At 41.6% G+C, this 17,063-nt stretch overlaps 1 protein-coding gene across 2 annotated transcripts in view; it reads left to right on the top strand.

The window, feature by feature from the left end:
• Positions 1 to 1,193: 1,193 nt before the first annotated feature.
• Positions 1,194 to 17,063, top strand: part of PALS2 (protein associated with LIN7 2, MAGUK family member) — a 58,783-nt gene continuing 42,913 nt past the window's right edge. For both annotated transcript variants that reach the window (XM_039550224.1, XM_039550225.1), the window contains exon 1: positions 1,194 to 1,332. The gene's annotated coding sequence lies outside the window, so the exon portion shown is untranslated. The remainder of the gene's footprint in view (positions 1,333 to 17,063) is intronic.

Raw genomic sequence — 17,063 nt, 5'->3', positions numbered from 1 at the left:
TTTTCTGTTAGAACTCTGCCCTCACGTAACTCTGGCTTTCCCTTTTCCTCAATGGCTCCCAAAGAAAAAGCCAGTGTGAATTGCAGACAGCTTGTTGTGAAGGGTTACCTTATGTCACACGGGGCTACCAGGTATTCTTAAATCAGCATAATTATGCAGATTGCAGTTAAACTGTATGCTTGCATTCAAAAATTTCCAGGAAAGTCGGTATGAAGAGGGAAAAGTGAATGAAAACAAGCTGAGTAATGATGGATTGTTTTGGATATGAGCATTTCGTTTCTGGGGCAAATTTTGCCCTTAGGTGAAAACAAAAAAAATCCAGCTTTAGTTAGTGAGAATTCTGCATGCAGGACTGACCACGTGCAAACAAATTTCCCTCTTGGACAAAAGTCCAAGAGTATCCAAAGGTGAGAGCCTCCCCTGAAACAAAAAGCGAGAGCTGCTGTACCATGACTGTTCAAAACACATGGAATGTTTAAAGTGACCAGAAGTATGGGGAAATCGCTTTCCCAGTGTTATTTCCATTTAGGTGGTCTTGCAGGTTATTAGCATCAAGGGAAACTCCCCGCTTTTCCTCTCCCCTGTGAAATGTGTGACTTCTCTGCTAGCATTTCTCGCACTCGGCGACTGAGCAGGCAGCGCCACGTGTCCCCTCCGGACTCGGACCGGGGAGAGCCCGAACCCCGTCCGGGAGCACCGGTGAGGGCACGGCGACAGGACACGGGCACGCTCGGACACGGGCACGCTCGGACACGGGCACGCTCGCTCCCTCCTCACTCGCCAGCGCTCAGCGCACTCGGCGGCCCTCACACACGCGTGCTTTGACACGAACACACGCGTGTCCCCACACGGCCCCGCGCCTCCCCCGCCCGCCTCACAGCCACGCGCTCACACACACGCACCCGCACCCTGTGACGCGCAGTCACACACGCGCACGCTGAGACACGCGCAGTCACGCGCACTCCCGCGCGCTCGGTGTCTCACACTCCCGACCCCTCTCGCCCCCTCACCCGCACACGGCGGGAGAGGGGGCGAGGCAAAGGCGCGCGCGCTCCCTCCGGCCGGGAGCCAGGGAGGCGCTCGCGCGCCACTGCCGCGGAGGCTGCGCGCGCGCGCGCGCTCGCCGGGGGTGGGCGGGGCAGAGGAGCGGCGGCGGGAGCGCGTGCCACAGCCACGCCGGCGGCGCGCGCCGAGGCGGGCGCAGAGCGGCGGCGGCACCTCCGGCTCGCGGCGTCCCTCCGGCAGCCCCGCGCGCCCGGGATCGTCCATGGGGCCGAGCGGCGCCCGCTGAGGGAGGAGGGGACGGGGAGCGGCGGGAGTCGGTGCCGGCCGGTGAGTTCCCGTACCGGCGGGGAGGTCGCGTGCTCGGGCGGGGAGGGAGGGAGGGAGGGAGGGTTCGCCCGCCCGGCTGCTCCCTTCTCCCGTCCCTCCGAGCCGGCGGGGAAATGGTGGTGGGAGGCGGGGTCCCTTAGCCATCCCGGCCGATCCCCTTGACCCGGCGGCGGGAGCGGAGGCGCCCCGTGTGCGTGTGGCGTGAGGCGGGAAGAGACGTCCGCAGGTAGCGGGGCCGGGCCGGCCTGCAGGGGAGCGAACATGGCAGCGCCGGAGTCCGGGAAGAGGGATTTTTGCCCCCAGAGCGGGGATTAACCCTCCTCCTCCCGCCTCCGGATGCGTCCCTGGGAGACTCGCGCTTCATCTGCCGCTCCGGATTATCCACCCGCCCACCCTTCTTCCCCCACCCCCTTTCCCGGTATTTTCTCTCCTCCTGGAGATTATCAGGTTTCCCGCCCCTCCCTCTCCGGGATCCTCCGCCTCCCCCCTCCGAGGGGATTATCTCCCCCCTTCTCTGCCGGATTATCCCCCCAGTTCGCTGTCCCTGTCCCTCCCTCCGCGTTTATGCTCCTCCGCAGCCTCGCCTCTCGGGGATTACCTCCTCTCCCTTTGGGGTGATTCCTCCTCTCTTGATCTTTGTCCCGGCCTTTCCCTGCCTATTTTCTACCCGAGGAAGTCAGCCCTCCCCTTCCGTCTGCCTCTGACTGGGGAAAGGGGTGAAAATGTGGTTGTGATCGGGTGGGCAGGAGTTTCCAGCAGTGCTGTCATCTCCTCGGCCGTTGTACGAGTACTACAGGCAAGTGGATGTACGTGGAGGAGAGGTACAACCAGGGATGGATGTGCGGAGCTTGTACCAGAGTTCATTCAGCCTGTGGCGTTGTGCTCCGCATGCGGGAAAATATCTGCACCCTTCCTGCGATGTTACATCTGATGGAGATGGAGGAGAGCCCACCTGGATCAGTGCTTTATAAAACGTGCATGGCTGGGTGGTAGAGACTGCATGGAAAAAAAGCCAGCGAGCCTTTGAGTTTCTTTGGGGAAGGTGCAATGTACAGTAGTAGCTTTAAGTGGGAAGGTGCTTGGATGACATTGCTGCTGTCCGGCGGTCAAAGCTGGCTTGGATAGCTTCTGTCTTGGCTTGCAAGGCAGCTGGCTTAGGCTGTTGATCAGTGTTGAGGAGGAAGCAGACAGGTATCTTTTGCTGAAGCTCTGATGCTGATGTGTCAGCTTCAGACTGTCAACTTGCTGGCAGAGGAAAAATGTGTGTGTTCCTAAAACATAGAGGGAACGTTTATCCCATGTATTTGGCTCCTGTGTAGGTTTGACCAGTCTGTTCTCCTAACACCTGGTCTCCCTGCACATGGGTTTGCTGGAGGAGAGTTGCAGATCTTCTGGCCATCTTGCGGCACAAGGCTCAGGATTAAATCCATTAAACTTCTCTCACTTGGCTTTGAGAGGAGGAGAGGCTGCTAGAAATTGTACAGAGACTGAGCAGCTATAAATAGATGTCGGACTAGAGGAGGCTTTGAAATCTTAGCATGTTGCTTCTGAACAGATAGTGTCTGTTAAACTGGTGGGGTTGACACTAGCATCATAATGTTTCCTTTTATTTCTGCTGAGGTGGTTGGCTTTTAACACTTTGACATGTGGTTGGACCATACAGCATCTGCCAAAAAATTCTTTTTAAAAAGGACACAGAGAAAATTCTCATTTAAATAAAGTGCTGACAATTGGAGTCTAGTTTGAGCTCATTTAAATGTGATTTTTAAAGGACCCTTGAGAGAAATCTTTAGTTTTTTCTTCCCTCCCTTGAAATGTTTGGAACTGATGATCTTGTGTCTTTAATTTGTTCTCAAAGTATTGCACTAGATAGATTACCTGAGATCTATGTTGCTGTGAAAAATCTGCAGTTCTGAGGTATGGTATCACAATGCTGGTAGCATTGCTGGGTTTTTATTTTGTTCTTTAGGTTTTGGAGTTTTTGCTTGTTTGTTTGTTTTTTTAATGGAATCTTTGACATCTAACCAAAAGGGTGTATATTCAGTTTCCTTGAATTCAGGGTGCTTGCATTTGTTTTAGATCTTATGGATCACTGCTCTTTCAGCTTGTCTTGTTGAGAACTAATTAATATGGAAATTATTGACAAATATACTGTACTAGCTCTGTGGAATGGTATCTGTTCTGCTGCTCTATTAGTGGGCTAACTGCATACTCTAAGTCTTTAAAATTATTGCAAAGCTGTTGCAACATACGTGCAGTTGGACCTTTTTTGAAATACCTCTTTTTTGTGCCTTTTTTTTTCTTTAAAAAATAGTGGAAGCTGTTAAATCATGATGGTTGGTTTTTTTTTTTAATAAAAGAAAAATAAGAAAGGGAGTAATGAAAATATGCCTGGATAATATGAAAGAGTTTTAACAAAGGCTAATAGAGAGGATGAATATCTGCAAGAACCCTGACTTTCAGGACATTTCTTATTTAGATCATAAAATTTTAATCTGATCTTTTTTTTCCTTTTTCTGAATTTGTGTATATGTAAACCTCAGGGAGGTAGAAAGGAATGGAAATCTTGGCAGTATGACTTCCTAGTTGTGGCATTTTTAGTTGGTATTTAACCATAGTAAAAGCAGGGAAACCAAGTAATCTATCAAATAATTTGGCTTCATTTTGAGCTGTTAAGGATGTGATCAGAGCATTATCCTCAACACTGGGTATCTTTGGTCAGCATCAAGCTCCAGTTTGCTATTAGGTCCATGTGTTGGGTATTTCTCTGTGCAGAGACAGGGGTCAGTGATCTGGAGAAAACTTCAGAGTACCAAAATGACAAGCAAAAGACTCTTTAGTATGAGTCTCTTTGTACAGTGACTCATTCTGAATCCTTGTGTTGTTCTAAATGTATTTGTTTGTAGAAATTGTAGTTTGAATGCCATTTTCTAAAAGTTCAGTGTCCTGCTTTAAACCCATACTTTCTGCCAAGTGATTTAAAGTTCTCATTGGGTGTGACTGTCTCAGGCTTGTGAGTGCCCTTTGATCCTCTGTGCAGATCACTGGTCAGTGAATCTTTTCTCATGCTGTAGAAAAAGTGGGAAGAATTTCTTTTTACTTAAGAGACAGGTATGCACCTGGGATTGTGACAGTCTCCATGCAGATGTGGAAGGAATAATAGTCTCAAGACATGAAAGGATGAAAAGCTTACATATATTAAAATAAAACGCCCTGTCGTATTCTGTGTTTAAGCTAAAAATGGGTAAAACCTGGATGAGTTGGCCTTGCACATGTGGTAAAAACCTGACTTTTTAGAAGCATCCTGCAACTGGAGGGGTACAGACACTATTGGACTTAATTGTGTGGAAATATGACACAGAATATGATGGCAGGGTTAAGAGCAAGTCGGTGAGAGGGAGAAGTGGTTTTACTGTCCCCCCCACAAGAGAGGAAGCTCATAAAGGGTGCTGGAGAAGAGAAAGTTTAGTTCAGTGTGACGTGAGAGGCTGAAATACAGATGTGGTCACAAATACTGTTAGAGGGCTTTTATGATGCCATGGTCGTTATAAGCATCTGCAGTTGGATCTCAGGCTATACTACAGCAAAACTAGCACAACAAAGCATGGCGATGATAACGTACTATCCTGTGGCTTAAAATTGCTTTTTTTCAGAATAAAGCAGGCATGAATTATGTAGTTATGGCTGATGTCATTCTTAGAAGAATAATGGAGACCAAAAAAAAGATAAAAAGAGAGATTAGGACAGGGGTTTTTCCATATATAAACATTTACTTCCCTATTTTGGGTTACTTAGAGCCTTTGAAGTTACAGTAATTTCACAACTCATGTTAAATAATAACAATAAAAATTGAAAAATGGGATGTTATCTACTCTTACCATCATGTTTTAATTATTTTCAAGGTCTGTGGCTTAAAAGAAAAAAGTGTTTCATACTACAAATGTTTCATATTAGCAACCATTCTTTGGGTTTTACACATCAGTTATTTAAAGAACTTATTCTAGTGTCCAGGTCTCATGAAACCATGGTGGAAATGAGAAAGATACTGAAATCAGGTGGCATTTCAGATTTACTAGCAACAAATGTTACTTAATAAATTATATATACATGTTTTTTAAGAGTATTGACTAGTTTTACATTCTGACAAGCAGCTGTTTGAGAGTAGGGACTCCGTGAAATCCATGCTTACTGCAGAGAATGAGAGTTTCTATAAACTTGTTTTTGGGGCAGGGGGACATGAAACATGATGACACATGAGACACACAAATTCTTTGTATCTTACACAAAAAGATTGCTCCTCATGCAGCTTCTCATTACCCAAATCCCAAAGGATCAAATTACTGGTTCAGTTAAATTCATTTTTCCAGTAGGTGGAGACACAACTGTTGATTTCAAATAAGCTTAAGCCTTTACATTTTGATTGCAAACATTTCGTCAGGATACTGTTGAAATAATGAAAATTAGGATGCTAGAAGGAGTTTAAATTTTTATTTTAAGGTAGATTACTTCAGCCTCTTTTATTGAAAGAGTTCTGGCATTCAAATATTGCTTCTGTAGTAAAGAGTGGCTACTCAAATAGTTTGGGTTTAATTTTCTAATTATCTCCACCGACTGGTCAAATATGCATTAATGAAAAGTTTAAGTGATACCTTTTAAAATATCCAAACACAGGATGGAGGAAAGTAGACTGAGGATAAGTAGACTGAGGGTAAAAAGACTGGGTAAAGTTTTTTCTTAACACTAGTAATGCAAGGTAGGGGACCCCTCAAGTAAATCAGCAGGGGCATAAAAGAAAGAGGAATCAGCCATTTTGACTGTGTTATTCCATTCCTTGATAATTTTTTTTAAAAAATATTTTATTCCATGTTCATTCATTAGTTGTTCAGAGATCTGACTGCAGGTATCATGTCAGAGGTTTTGTATATAAAACATGTCAGCAACTTTTTATGTGATGTTGATTTATTTTTTTAACAAGTCAGTGGGCCAGTTGGTAAGTCAGCCTTTACGTATCTTATTAAAATTCCACCCCATGCCTTTCCTGATCCTCTGTTGAAGTTTACAGAAGTTGTTTTGGCAAGATGAAACTGCTTATGCAGCAGAAGTTCTCAAACTGGGAAGACAAACTGTATTCTAGTGAATTAAGTGAGAGAAAAGTTTGTTTCTCCTTTGCAAGCCATTCTGGCTTACTGTACTGTGAGCTGTTGTGCTGAAGCAAAGGACAGGGTTGCTGGACAGAAATTGCTTGAACATTATTAAGTTTGCTGTAGTCATACTGCTGCTTACAGCTTCTCATGCATTCTTCAGATCATTAGAAGGAGGTGTAATTAACAATTGAAAGTTCAGTTTACGCATTCTTTGGTAAAGAACATGCAGACAAGGGAGAAGTTGGTAAATGAAACTTAATGTTCATGGAGTGTGTGACAGTAGGGCATTCAGTCATCTGAATTCAAATCAGGCAGACAGTCCCTCTTCCCAGATCTACTGGCATGTCTCTGCTGCTTACAGTAGATTTGGTACGGAACAGCAAAATGCGATGAGCAGTGCTTGATTCGATCACTTCTGACCAGTGAAGCTCCTTTATACAGATTAAATCTTTGTAGTATTTTAGCAACTTCTAGGAGCTTGTTGCTTGATGTAGTTGGCATTTGCCTTATGTGATCCTCCCTGAGGACAAACTCTGGGTGTACACTGCTATGTGTGGTATTTAAAGCAGTGTTCAACTGAGGCTTATTTATCAAGTGAAACACTGGTTTCAGCTCTGTGAATTTTGTTTCATTCTTTCATAGCTTTATGTGGAGTGGCCCACTTGCTGCTGGATAAAATTCAACCTTGGTGTGATCCTGTTGTGTGAGAGAAGTTGTCCATCATTAGCTCTGCAATAATCTCACAGGTGTCTTGTCTCAAGAGGGATCAAATGGACACACTACCTTTGAGTCATTGTGCTTTGGGAAGCAAGATAAACTGGTAACCAGTGTTGCTGGGTTTTAATAAGCACTTCTGTAACATTACCTGGTCACAGAGATGTAATGACTGTGCTTGAATTGCTCTGACTGACGGTTGAGAACCCTCACATCTGCTTTGAGTTCCCATTGCTGGGGGGGAGAAACGTTTGGGCAGTTTTGAGGACAGGCCATAAATACACGAAGAGAAAGAAGTATGAGAGCACTGAAGAGTTGGCACTTGAAATGTTTTTTGAGTTTGACACATAATTTGATAGGAAAAAAAATCCATCCATGCATCCGTCTGTCCTTGTGTCTGCCACGCTCACACCACTGGCTCCCAACGGGTAAGTCTTAGGGATCCAGACATTGTTAGAAATTGGGCTATTGGTATGGGAGATTAAGTGGGTGTGTACACTGGTGAGAAGGTAAGAGGCTTTGTATGTTGTTAAAAAGGTGCAGAAAAGCGATTTTTATTGAATGATTTCCAAGTTCGAGTGCGGAGTCCGAACGTGCCGGGTCTGCTCGGAAAGGTGGCTCAAGCGCGCTCTCCAGTGGCCACACCGGGACAGCGGCGCTGGGATGGGCTCGGGGCCGTCGGGGCCACGGCTCCGGGTGAGTGACAGAAGCCAGCTCCAGTCGTGCGGATGCCTGCTTGCTTAGCTGAGTACACTGATAAATAAGCTGGTGCTTCTTAACAAATAAGTAGCTAAATTTGTTAAAAAAAAAAAAATCCGCTGTTGCCAAAAATTGATTCAGTTAGAAATCTTGCTCTTGTAGTTGGATCAAAAAATGACTCTCCCATCCAGCAGTCTGTTAGCTGGGGAGATTGGTGCAATCTCTGTTGGGACTGTTTGTACTGTCCCCTGGAACAGGCAGGTTTACTGCTGAACAGAATTTATTAGCTATGAATTGAAGCGTGCACATTTAACTGTGTCAAATCTTGGCAAATAGCTCTGCAAACAGCACAGACTAACTAAACAGCAGCAGAAAGAAATGTGTAGTTCTTACCAAGTTTACCACACAGTTCTCAGTCTTACATCAGATTCCATGCTGTTCAGGAAGCACTGGGGGCCTTTAGAAGGAAGAACTTTGTTGGTACTAATGAATAGGAAATGGAAAAGAGAAGGGCAGACTGTTCAGCAGGTGGATTCCTCATAAAGTGGAAGGTCTCAAGGCGCATTGTTGTAATTTGGGATTTCTGAGATAACTGAATGCTTCATAGATTATTTCAAGTTTCTGGTATTGTTTTACTTTGTCTCTTTTTAACTGTTCAAACCTTGAGCTTCTGGCTTCTGGTAGAGTTCTCTTTTGTAGACAAGACCTAAGTTAGGCCTTGTTGACCACACACCTTGTTTCTCCAAAAACTACAACTGTTTTGAGAGTTTTGTATGACAGTGAGGCTGTCAGAATGGTACTGTTAGGTGTTGCTGTTAATTGGAGTTGTTGCACTAAGACACTTTAAGTATGAGCTTGTAAGAATATAGTGTTTGGTTGGTAATTTTATTAGTAAGGTACTAGCAAAAAACCTACATAGAGGAACATCCAGGGAAACCATTAAGAATTCTTTCTTTAGAATTTTAAGAATTAGTCTAATTACAAATTTGGCAAGAAATGCTTGTGTAATTAGTTTCAGAACAGTCTACTACTTAGCTTCGAATGTATGGGCCCTATAGGGAAAAGTGCAACTGTATGTCCATTCATATGTGACATCTGGTGTGATACAGTTTTACTAGTTACACTTACCTGTTTACCACTTCTGATAAAGGCCATTACACAGAATATGTACTTTTGTGCACAAAGCTCTTTCCTCACTATGGATGTCATGATAAAGCTTTTACACATTTCAAATAATAATAAAAAAATAAAATCCCTTGGGCTTCTGTACCCTAGGCATAAATGATTTTACTTTACAAATATAATTACTGCACTTCCAGGAGGTAATCTCTCTGGACAGCCATAGATGAGTTTGAATTAGATTACTCTGTTTTTTCCTCCAGGGTGAGTTAATACATTGAGTTTTATTTTTCTGTAATTACTTCAAAATTTAGATCACTTTTAATGCTTACTATTCTTCCTTATAACTAGACTGGGAAAGCTAAGAATACTTGCATTTGAAAGGTTAACATGAACTTTTTTTCACCCATAACTTTATTTCTGTCAGGTAGGTATCTGTTCTGCTCCTCAACTTCATACATCTCATGCTGTATTCAGTTAGTCTCAGTTGTAGAGTTTCTTAATTTGGAAATACTGGAAATATTTCCTTAATAAGCAGAGAGTAGGCACACTAAATCTTCCGACTGTGACATTTAACCAAGTCTAGCTAGAGCAATGTTTTTGTTAAATCTGTATTTCCAGAATTCTGGGTTTGAAAGCTTTCCACTAGTTTGGCAGTAAGCTTCATGAATAAAGCAAGTTACTACTTTTACCGCTGTTACAAAATCCTTGGACAGAAAGCCAGTCAGTGTGAAATAAACAGAGGAGCAGAGTTAGTCAGGGGAGACAGTCAGGAAAATGTTTTTCCTGGTTTTTTTCATGAACTTCAGCAGGAAGGGCAAATCTGTGGATAGATGATTGTGAACCACGATGGGATGCATATGCATTTATATAAATGACCTGTTTGTGTTTGGATTTCACTTACTTTAAGAAGCAGCAATGCGCTTAAGCACTAGATGAGAGAAGACTACGGAGATGAATTTGTAAATTAACTTTATAATAATACAGTTCTGTTTTGAAGTAGAAGGAAATCTTTGGTGTTTTGAGATCTCAGAATATGACTTCCTGTTTGTGTTGAATACAGGATATCTGTAGAGGCAGTCACTTTAGTTCTGTAGTTGGCATCTGGTATCAAAGTGCAGGAGTATTATGTACTAATGCAAAACTAAATACAATGTTAAAGGGTAAAACTTGTTACTTGTGTTGCATATGAAGTCCTACAGCCTAGGTGTGTAACACGTAAGTCTGTTGCAAACCTGAAAGTACTTTGGTCCCCTTTAATATAGCAGGTTTTCAAATATTAAGAACTGTCATTGGGTCAGACTGAAGGTCCATCTAACTCCTTTTTCTAACATGCAGTGCAGCTTCTGAAACCATGCCGAATCTATCAGGAGCTCCTGTTAATATTATCTCTGGGCAGATTTTCAAGAAGATAGAAGACATGGATGTCTCCTGATGAGAAGAAGCTGGGGCCAGAAAATTTCGTGTCTGGATAGCCTTAAATTCAGTTCCAGATAGGGAAAAAAGAGCATAATGTGGTCCCCAAGTGCCTAGATGTCATTATCCAAAAACCGGTGAAGAATTCATTGTGCTAATGTGCAACAGCGGCAGAATCCAAAATTTAATGCATTGTCCATGACTAAAATAACATCTTATGTAATTGCCCTGGGCCTGCAAATTAGCAGTTTCCAAAAAGATCTGATAGCTTTGCAGAGGGGATTGAAAAATAAGGCAGCAGAATGACTGATAATGCTAAAGACATAAGACTTGAAGGTCTCCAGGAAGTCCATCCCTTAGTAGAGAATAGATTATGCATTTGCCACTCTTCTTTCCCTGCTCTTCTGCAAGTCTTTAGGGAGCCAGTATAAATGCAAGAGGATGACCTGAAATACCAGGCACAGGTTAGCAGCTGTGGGTGTGGCTACCTGTAAGAAAAAGATTCCTACTTCCTAATATTGCACTGAAGAAAGACCCTGCATCAGGAACTTTCTCTTGTTTGATGTGGTCTTTATGTTAGGATATTACCCATTTGAACTGAACAGGGTTATTCCTGTAATTGTTCCAATTCAGTAATGGATTGGAAGTCACAATCTGTCTTTTAAACGCCCTTTAAAAATACGTATATTTCACTTTGTTTGTATGTGTGCACATGACTGCATACATATATGGAAACATACAGAAAAAGAAGGAATTTTTAATAAAGTGTAGTATTTTTTATATATGTGTGTTAAGATGTGTGTGGGTATATATATACACATACATTTGTATCTTAAAAAAAAGAATGCTTATCTGTAAACAGAAAGCCCAGCATCCATAAACTGTCTAGGAAAGCATAAAAACAAAGTAAGCATACATGACATTTTCCCTAGGTAATCTCACAGAATCTGGCTAATGTTTAAGCTGAAGATTTTTTGAATTAAATTAGGTTGTGGATTGTTTATGTAATTTGTATTGGTTGCTTCTACTGTTCAGAATGCTTCTATTTCAAAACTGGTCTCAACTTCTTAATGGACCAGTATTCATATATAAATTGCTACTGTGCACTGGAGATCTGTTTGATTAAACATGAGAAACTCTTATCCTTGGATTGGATTACTGTTTAGTTTCTTTAAATAATTGATAATGGATTTTTGCTGAAGTGCTTGATAACTGAGATGTGATATGTGCAGCATTGTAGCCTTCTGTGAAGATTGAGCCCAGTACTAGTTCTTGTTTTGGCAACAGAGCTGGTGGCAAGTTTGCAGCAGATTAATGATTACCCATATCTTAGCATGTCAGACTGACCAGGATACCCACAGGTTGTTCTTTGGTGGGCCATTGCTCCGTTCTGCCTAATGATATGTCCAGGTGAAACAGCAGAAATAGATGTTTAGCCTCCAAACACTGGAGCTATGCCTGTTTATTTACCTGCTCTCCAGAAATCTGACTGCTGCTATGTGACATGTTCCATCTGATCCTGTCTTCCACAGAGGCACTCTGTATGAAGTGGACCCTAGCCTTGGCCAAGATCTTGGTGTGGCTTTAAAGGTTCTTCTGCCTTCAGTATGGGGTTTTGATAAACGCAGAAAGATAAAGTGTGTTGGGATTAAAGGAAGAACATTCTAATAGCTTGAATTTTGGGTTGTTGAGTCGTTTGAACTTACATGTCTGTGCTGGTAACAGGTGGTTGTCTGGAGCTAAAGGGAAGACTTCTTGACTAGCAATAGAAATGCTCTTTCAAGTTAGTCTGACAGTATGGTATCCTGTGCCTGAAAGCAAGTTCAACTATCTGTGGAAATGCACAGATAATAAGGAAACATCACTGTCTCAATTGCTGTGATTAAAAAACATCCTTCCTAACATCCCTCACATTGTCCTGTATCTATACCCAGAATTGGGAACAACTGGCTCATCTTTCTCTCACTCACTTCAGTCCTTCTACAGGTAGTTCTTTGTATTCTGTATCACTTGGAAAACACTTCCAATTTTACAGCAATAAGCAATGACTTTAAAACTTCTAGGTTCAGTCTTCTGATGTAAGGAAGAAGGATGGAGTCAGGAGTTCGAGATCAGCCTGTGTTAACAATGAACTGGAGACGTGTTTTCAAGTGAAATCATCTTGATACAAGATCTTAAAATCCCAGCAGTGATTTCCATACAGAATAAAGGCTTAGTGTTATAGAAATAGTTTCTACAACCTGTTGGAAATGTGGTGTCAGGGATTCAGAGAGATGGAAAGAGCTCTTCCCCTTTACTTTCCAGTCTATTATCTTCTCACTTGTTGATAGAAGTCACAGTTCTCATGTTTGATCCTTTCATCAGTCGGTTAAAGAGACAATGAAGAGGCAATGCCCCAATACAGTTCTCTAAAAAGATTTTTAAAAAACACCTTTTTAAGGTGACTTTCCTATTATCTTTTAATAGGAAGTGTAATCATTGACAAACCCCTAGTCGACCTGAGTAGAATGTGGAAGCTCTGAGGCTTGACAGCAGCTGGGAAGTGTATAAAAAAATAAGAGCAGTTCCATTACCAAGAACTTGACCTATTTTATAGGTGCTCTTTCTTTTTGGGACAAGAGATTTCGATAGTGGTAGGTAAAACAAATAATTATGGGTTGATTTTTTTTTAGGTATTTAGTTAAGAAATAATGCAACAGAAATGAAACAGAAATAACACAACATATGTGGAGTTCAGAAAAAATTGACTGACCTTTCTTATCCCAAGTTGCATCAAGAGGGCAGGTCTTCCCCTAATTATTGGTACATCTTGCTCAGAGAAGTGACAAAGGTTTATATAACTTCTAAATTTGATCGTCTCATCCCTTGAAAGTGGGGCTTGACCAGACTTGTGTTTCCTCTTGCTGAAGAAATAGATCCTTTGGGAAAAAAATTGAGAAAGTGCAGCATGAATATGCTTCTTGTATAGAAATAGGAGAAAAAAAGGGAGTAAAATTTACCAGCTGTACATTGGATATTGTCTTTCCAAGTGATGCCCAAAAATACTCTTGTACATCTGAAGATGTTGAATGCATCATAAATCTCAGCTAATATTATCTAGAATTGCTCTACTTAGTTATCTGTGACCAAAATTAGAATCCTTCTAAAGCTTCTGTTACGTAGCTTTTAGAGTTCATTGACAGCTTCTGAGTGAATTAAAAGGATGAAGAAAGGCAAAAGAAGTGAAGAGTCATAAGGACTTGAGATCTTGGCCATCCTATTTTAAATTGGAATTTGAACATGAAAGATCTCTGAATGTCTATAGCACAGGTTGCTTTTATTCAAATTACTCATTGTTCTTTCACAGCTAACCTGCCATTTTGGTTTTAGTCTCTACTCTGATTCTTAAGCATTTGGTTGTACTTAGGAAACAGGAGGAGTACTTTCTCGTGTGAACAGAAATAGGCAGTGAATAGAAAGATAGTGGAAAAAATCTTGAGTCTATATGAACCTAATGGATTAATCAAGAGTTATACTGTGTGACATTTCACAGTTTGTACTTAAGGAAATATATGCAAATACCTCTTGTCAGCCTGTTTTGAGGGGATCTGAACATGTAAACCTCTGAATGAGTCTTTCATTCAAGTAGGTCACTTCCTTCCTGTTCTTTTTTTTTTCTGACATAATTCCCAAACCAACTTTAACAGATGCATTAACTTTGAAATCCCTGGGAATGGTTACCTGCTTGCAGCTGAACTTACACTTAAATCCTTTTCAGTAATATTTTAGCGAATTCTACTTCTCTGGTACGTTGTCTAACCAACTTTTTTAAACATAGCAGGCTGAAAGAGGAGCACAGTGAGAGACTCAGCGTTGGGAACCTCCCTCTCTTTCCCATCAGTCAGGAAGCATAGTGTCATCTTCCAGGCAGAAGTGCCAGTATGTGTACATGAAGACAGGTGGAGCAGGTGACAGTTCCATTTAAACACTGCCCCTTCTAGCATGGTGTCAGCACTATGCGGTAGTGCTAGACTGTGTACAAAAATGACAGGAGGTGTGGTTTCCTGGGCCATCAGCTGGAATATGTAAGACATTTCATGTTTTTTCCTTTTTCGTACTGAGCTGCTCCTTTTGCTGTATCTAGGTTTTCTAAGTTCATCTTAATGTGTTGCCTACTTTCCAGCCTTTTTTTTTCCCCTTTTATTCAATAAATTTTCAAATAATTATTAAATAGGTGTTCAGGACTTTCAGCTCTTGAACAAAATTTTATATCTGTGTTGGAGAGATGCCCAGCTTCTCTGTGTATGGTAGGGTATTTGGCTAAATGATTTGAACACTGATTTTGGGGTATGTGCGCAGGCCTGTGTTCTGATGACTGGTAAGATGACTGCAAAAAAACCCATGAGAGATAATCTGACACTAAGATCTTGAATTTGTGCATCTTGGTGGTGATTAAACTCACTGAAATATATTTACCCTCCCAAAATATAATCCAACAAAAGCCTTCAAATGGTTAAAGTCAGTGAGTTTTTATAGAGGATTATTTGTACAAGGTGTTGGGAGGGCTGTGTCCGTGAATTTGTTTAGGATGCTGTTACGTTATGTGTGTGTCTTTTATGGAATCTATTTTCCTTCCTCAGAAGTCATAGGACACTGTGTGTTGCATGGCTTTGGTCTGCTGTTAGCATAGTAGATTCAAGTAAAGATGTTTGGCAAAAGCAAGAATGTCTGGGATGCAGTTGCAGTGGTACTTCCATGCTTCAAATTTATGGTGGAGCCTTGCAGCTCTGCTGCACTAAGCAGATTTGTGCTGTGCTGTAAATGTCTCATTTTGTCAGTCTTTGCATTGTTTTTCTGTATCTGTCATACAGAAAAATCTGTATCCACCTGTTCTTGGAAAGCCCTGTAACTGAAGAGCAAGGCTGGTAAAATTACTATATGATTTATTCATTTTACAAAGTCTTGAACTTAAGATTGTCTTCTTCCTAATTTAAAATGAGAGATCTGATGTGTGCACATACAGCACTGTGTAAGTATTTCTTTCTGTCAAAAAGGTACCTGAACCCATTCAGGGTATCTCTCTGGAACAAGAACTGCCTGCAGAGTGATGGACTTTAAAGAATTAGGAAAACTGATGAACAGTGTAAGTCTTTGGTAAAAATCCTTTACAGTATCCTGTTGTTATTCAGCATGGATGAGAATCTTTTTCTGTTCATGTTTTAAGTTTCTGGTTGGCGCATGAGACCAGGAAATTACAGGGCTTCTTGGTGTCCTCTTGTCAAACAGGTTTTAACTTGTTTGACATGCTAGCAATTCATTTATTAAGCACAGGAAGAGCACATGTGAAATTTATGTAACTGCATAGTGAGTTTCAAGTACTTAGGGTGTATATAAAAGAATTATCATGGGACTATTTAATTCTCTACCCTTCAGCCATAATTTAATCTTATGTTGAGCCAATGTAATGCATGCCTGATTGAATCTTTATCCTTCATAGCCCTTGATGTCCATTGTTCTGGACAGAGGCATGGTAATTAATTTGTGAAAAGAATTTTTCAATACAGAGACTTGGCTTCTCTTTTAAGTACTGGCAGGAGCTCATTCAAAGCAGTCTCTCCAGTATTAAAAAACAAGTGTTGATTCCTTCTGTGTGAAAGTTGGCTTGTCTGGGTCTGAAAACTTAAGCTGAGAAGTGATGTGGTATTTAAATCCTGACACTGTTTGGAAAAACAGAATCTCTGCCAGATTTTCTGCAGCTGAGAAAGCTTCTTTCATGTTTCAAATACTTCAGTCATTGAACACAAATTCCTTTTTACAGGATCAAATGTGATTGCTATAACCATGGCAAGTTACTGTAGAGGAATACTCGGTGCCATCTGTAAGCTTGATTTATGGAAAGGATATTAATGAAAATAAAAAGGTCCCTTTCCAAGCAATATGGTGTTAGTACAGCTGAGGTTTCTTCCAAACTGAGTATTCCAAAGGAAGTTTTGACACAAAGATCTGATGTTTCTAATGGATCTCTCAATGTGCAGACTAATGCCAGTAGGTTGGACCAGCAATCCAGCAAGTGCTTACCAGGCTGCTGGGCTTATGCCTTTTTTAGTGTGCCACTGGATCTGCCCAGGGACAGGTGTTCAGGAGTCTACCTGCATGTGGTTTACTTTATTAGACCTGTTTCTTCACGCTGTTTTCCCCTCCTGACTGGACCAAAAAGCAAGCTGAAGTCCAGCATGTGTCCTTGCAGTCCTGCAGTCCTTACAACTTTGCACGCATGTGTAGCTGACTCTTAGGATGGATGTAGCTGAAGTATCAGGATCTGTTGACTTAGGGAAGTGCAAGTCTGGGCTGCTTAAAAGTATCAGCTGCTCTTTGAGTAGAGACAGTCAACCAGGTTCTGTCCTGAGTCTAGGACTTTTTCTATACCACATGACAAGTGGAATATGTGCAGGTCTCCTGGGAGCCATATTAACAGGCAGGGTTTCTGAGAAGTTGAAACAGAATTAAGATTCCATTTGGGTGTTGAGCATGTCTTCAAGAAAAGTGTAGTGAAAAGTGAAAGAAATGGAGCTGATTGTTTGAAAAATAACGTAACAGGTTGATTTCCTTTCTGCAAACAGGAGTTTATACTTCTGAAAAGGCATTCTTAGACTATGTTTT

This window comes from Corvus cornix, chromosome 2 (assembly GCF_000738735.6).
Source record: "Corvus cornix cornix isolate S_Up_H32 chromosome 2, ASM73873v5, whole genome shotgun sequence".
Classification (NCBI taxonomy): domain Eukaryota; kingdom Metazoa; phylum Chordata; class Aves; order Passeriformes; family Corvidae; genus Corvus; species Corvus cornix.
This window is presented reverse-complemented; position numbering and strand designations above follow the sequence as displayed.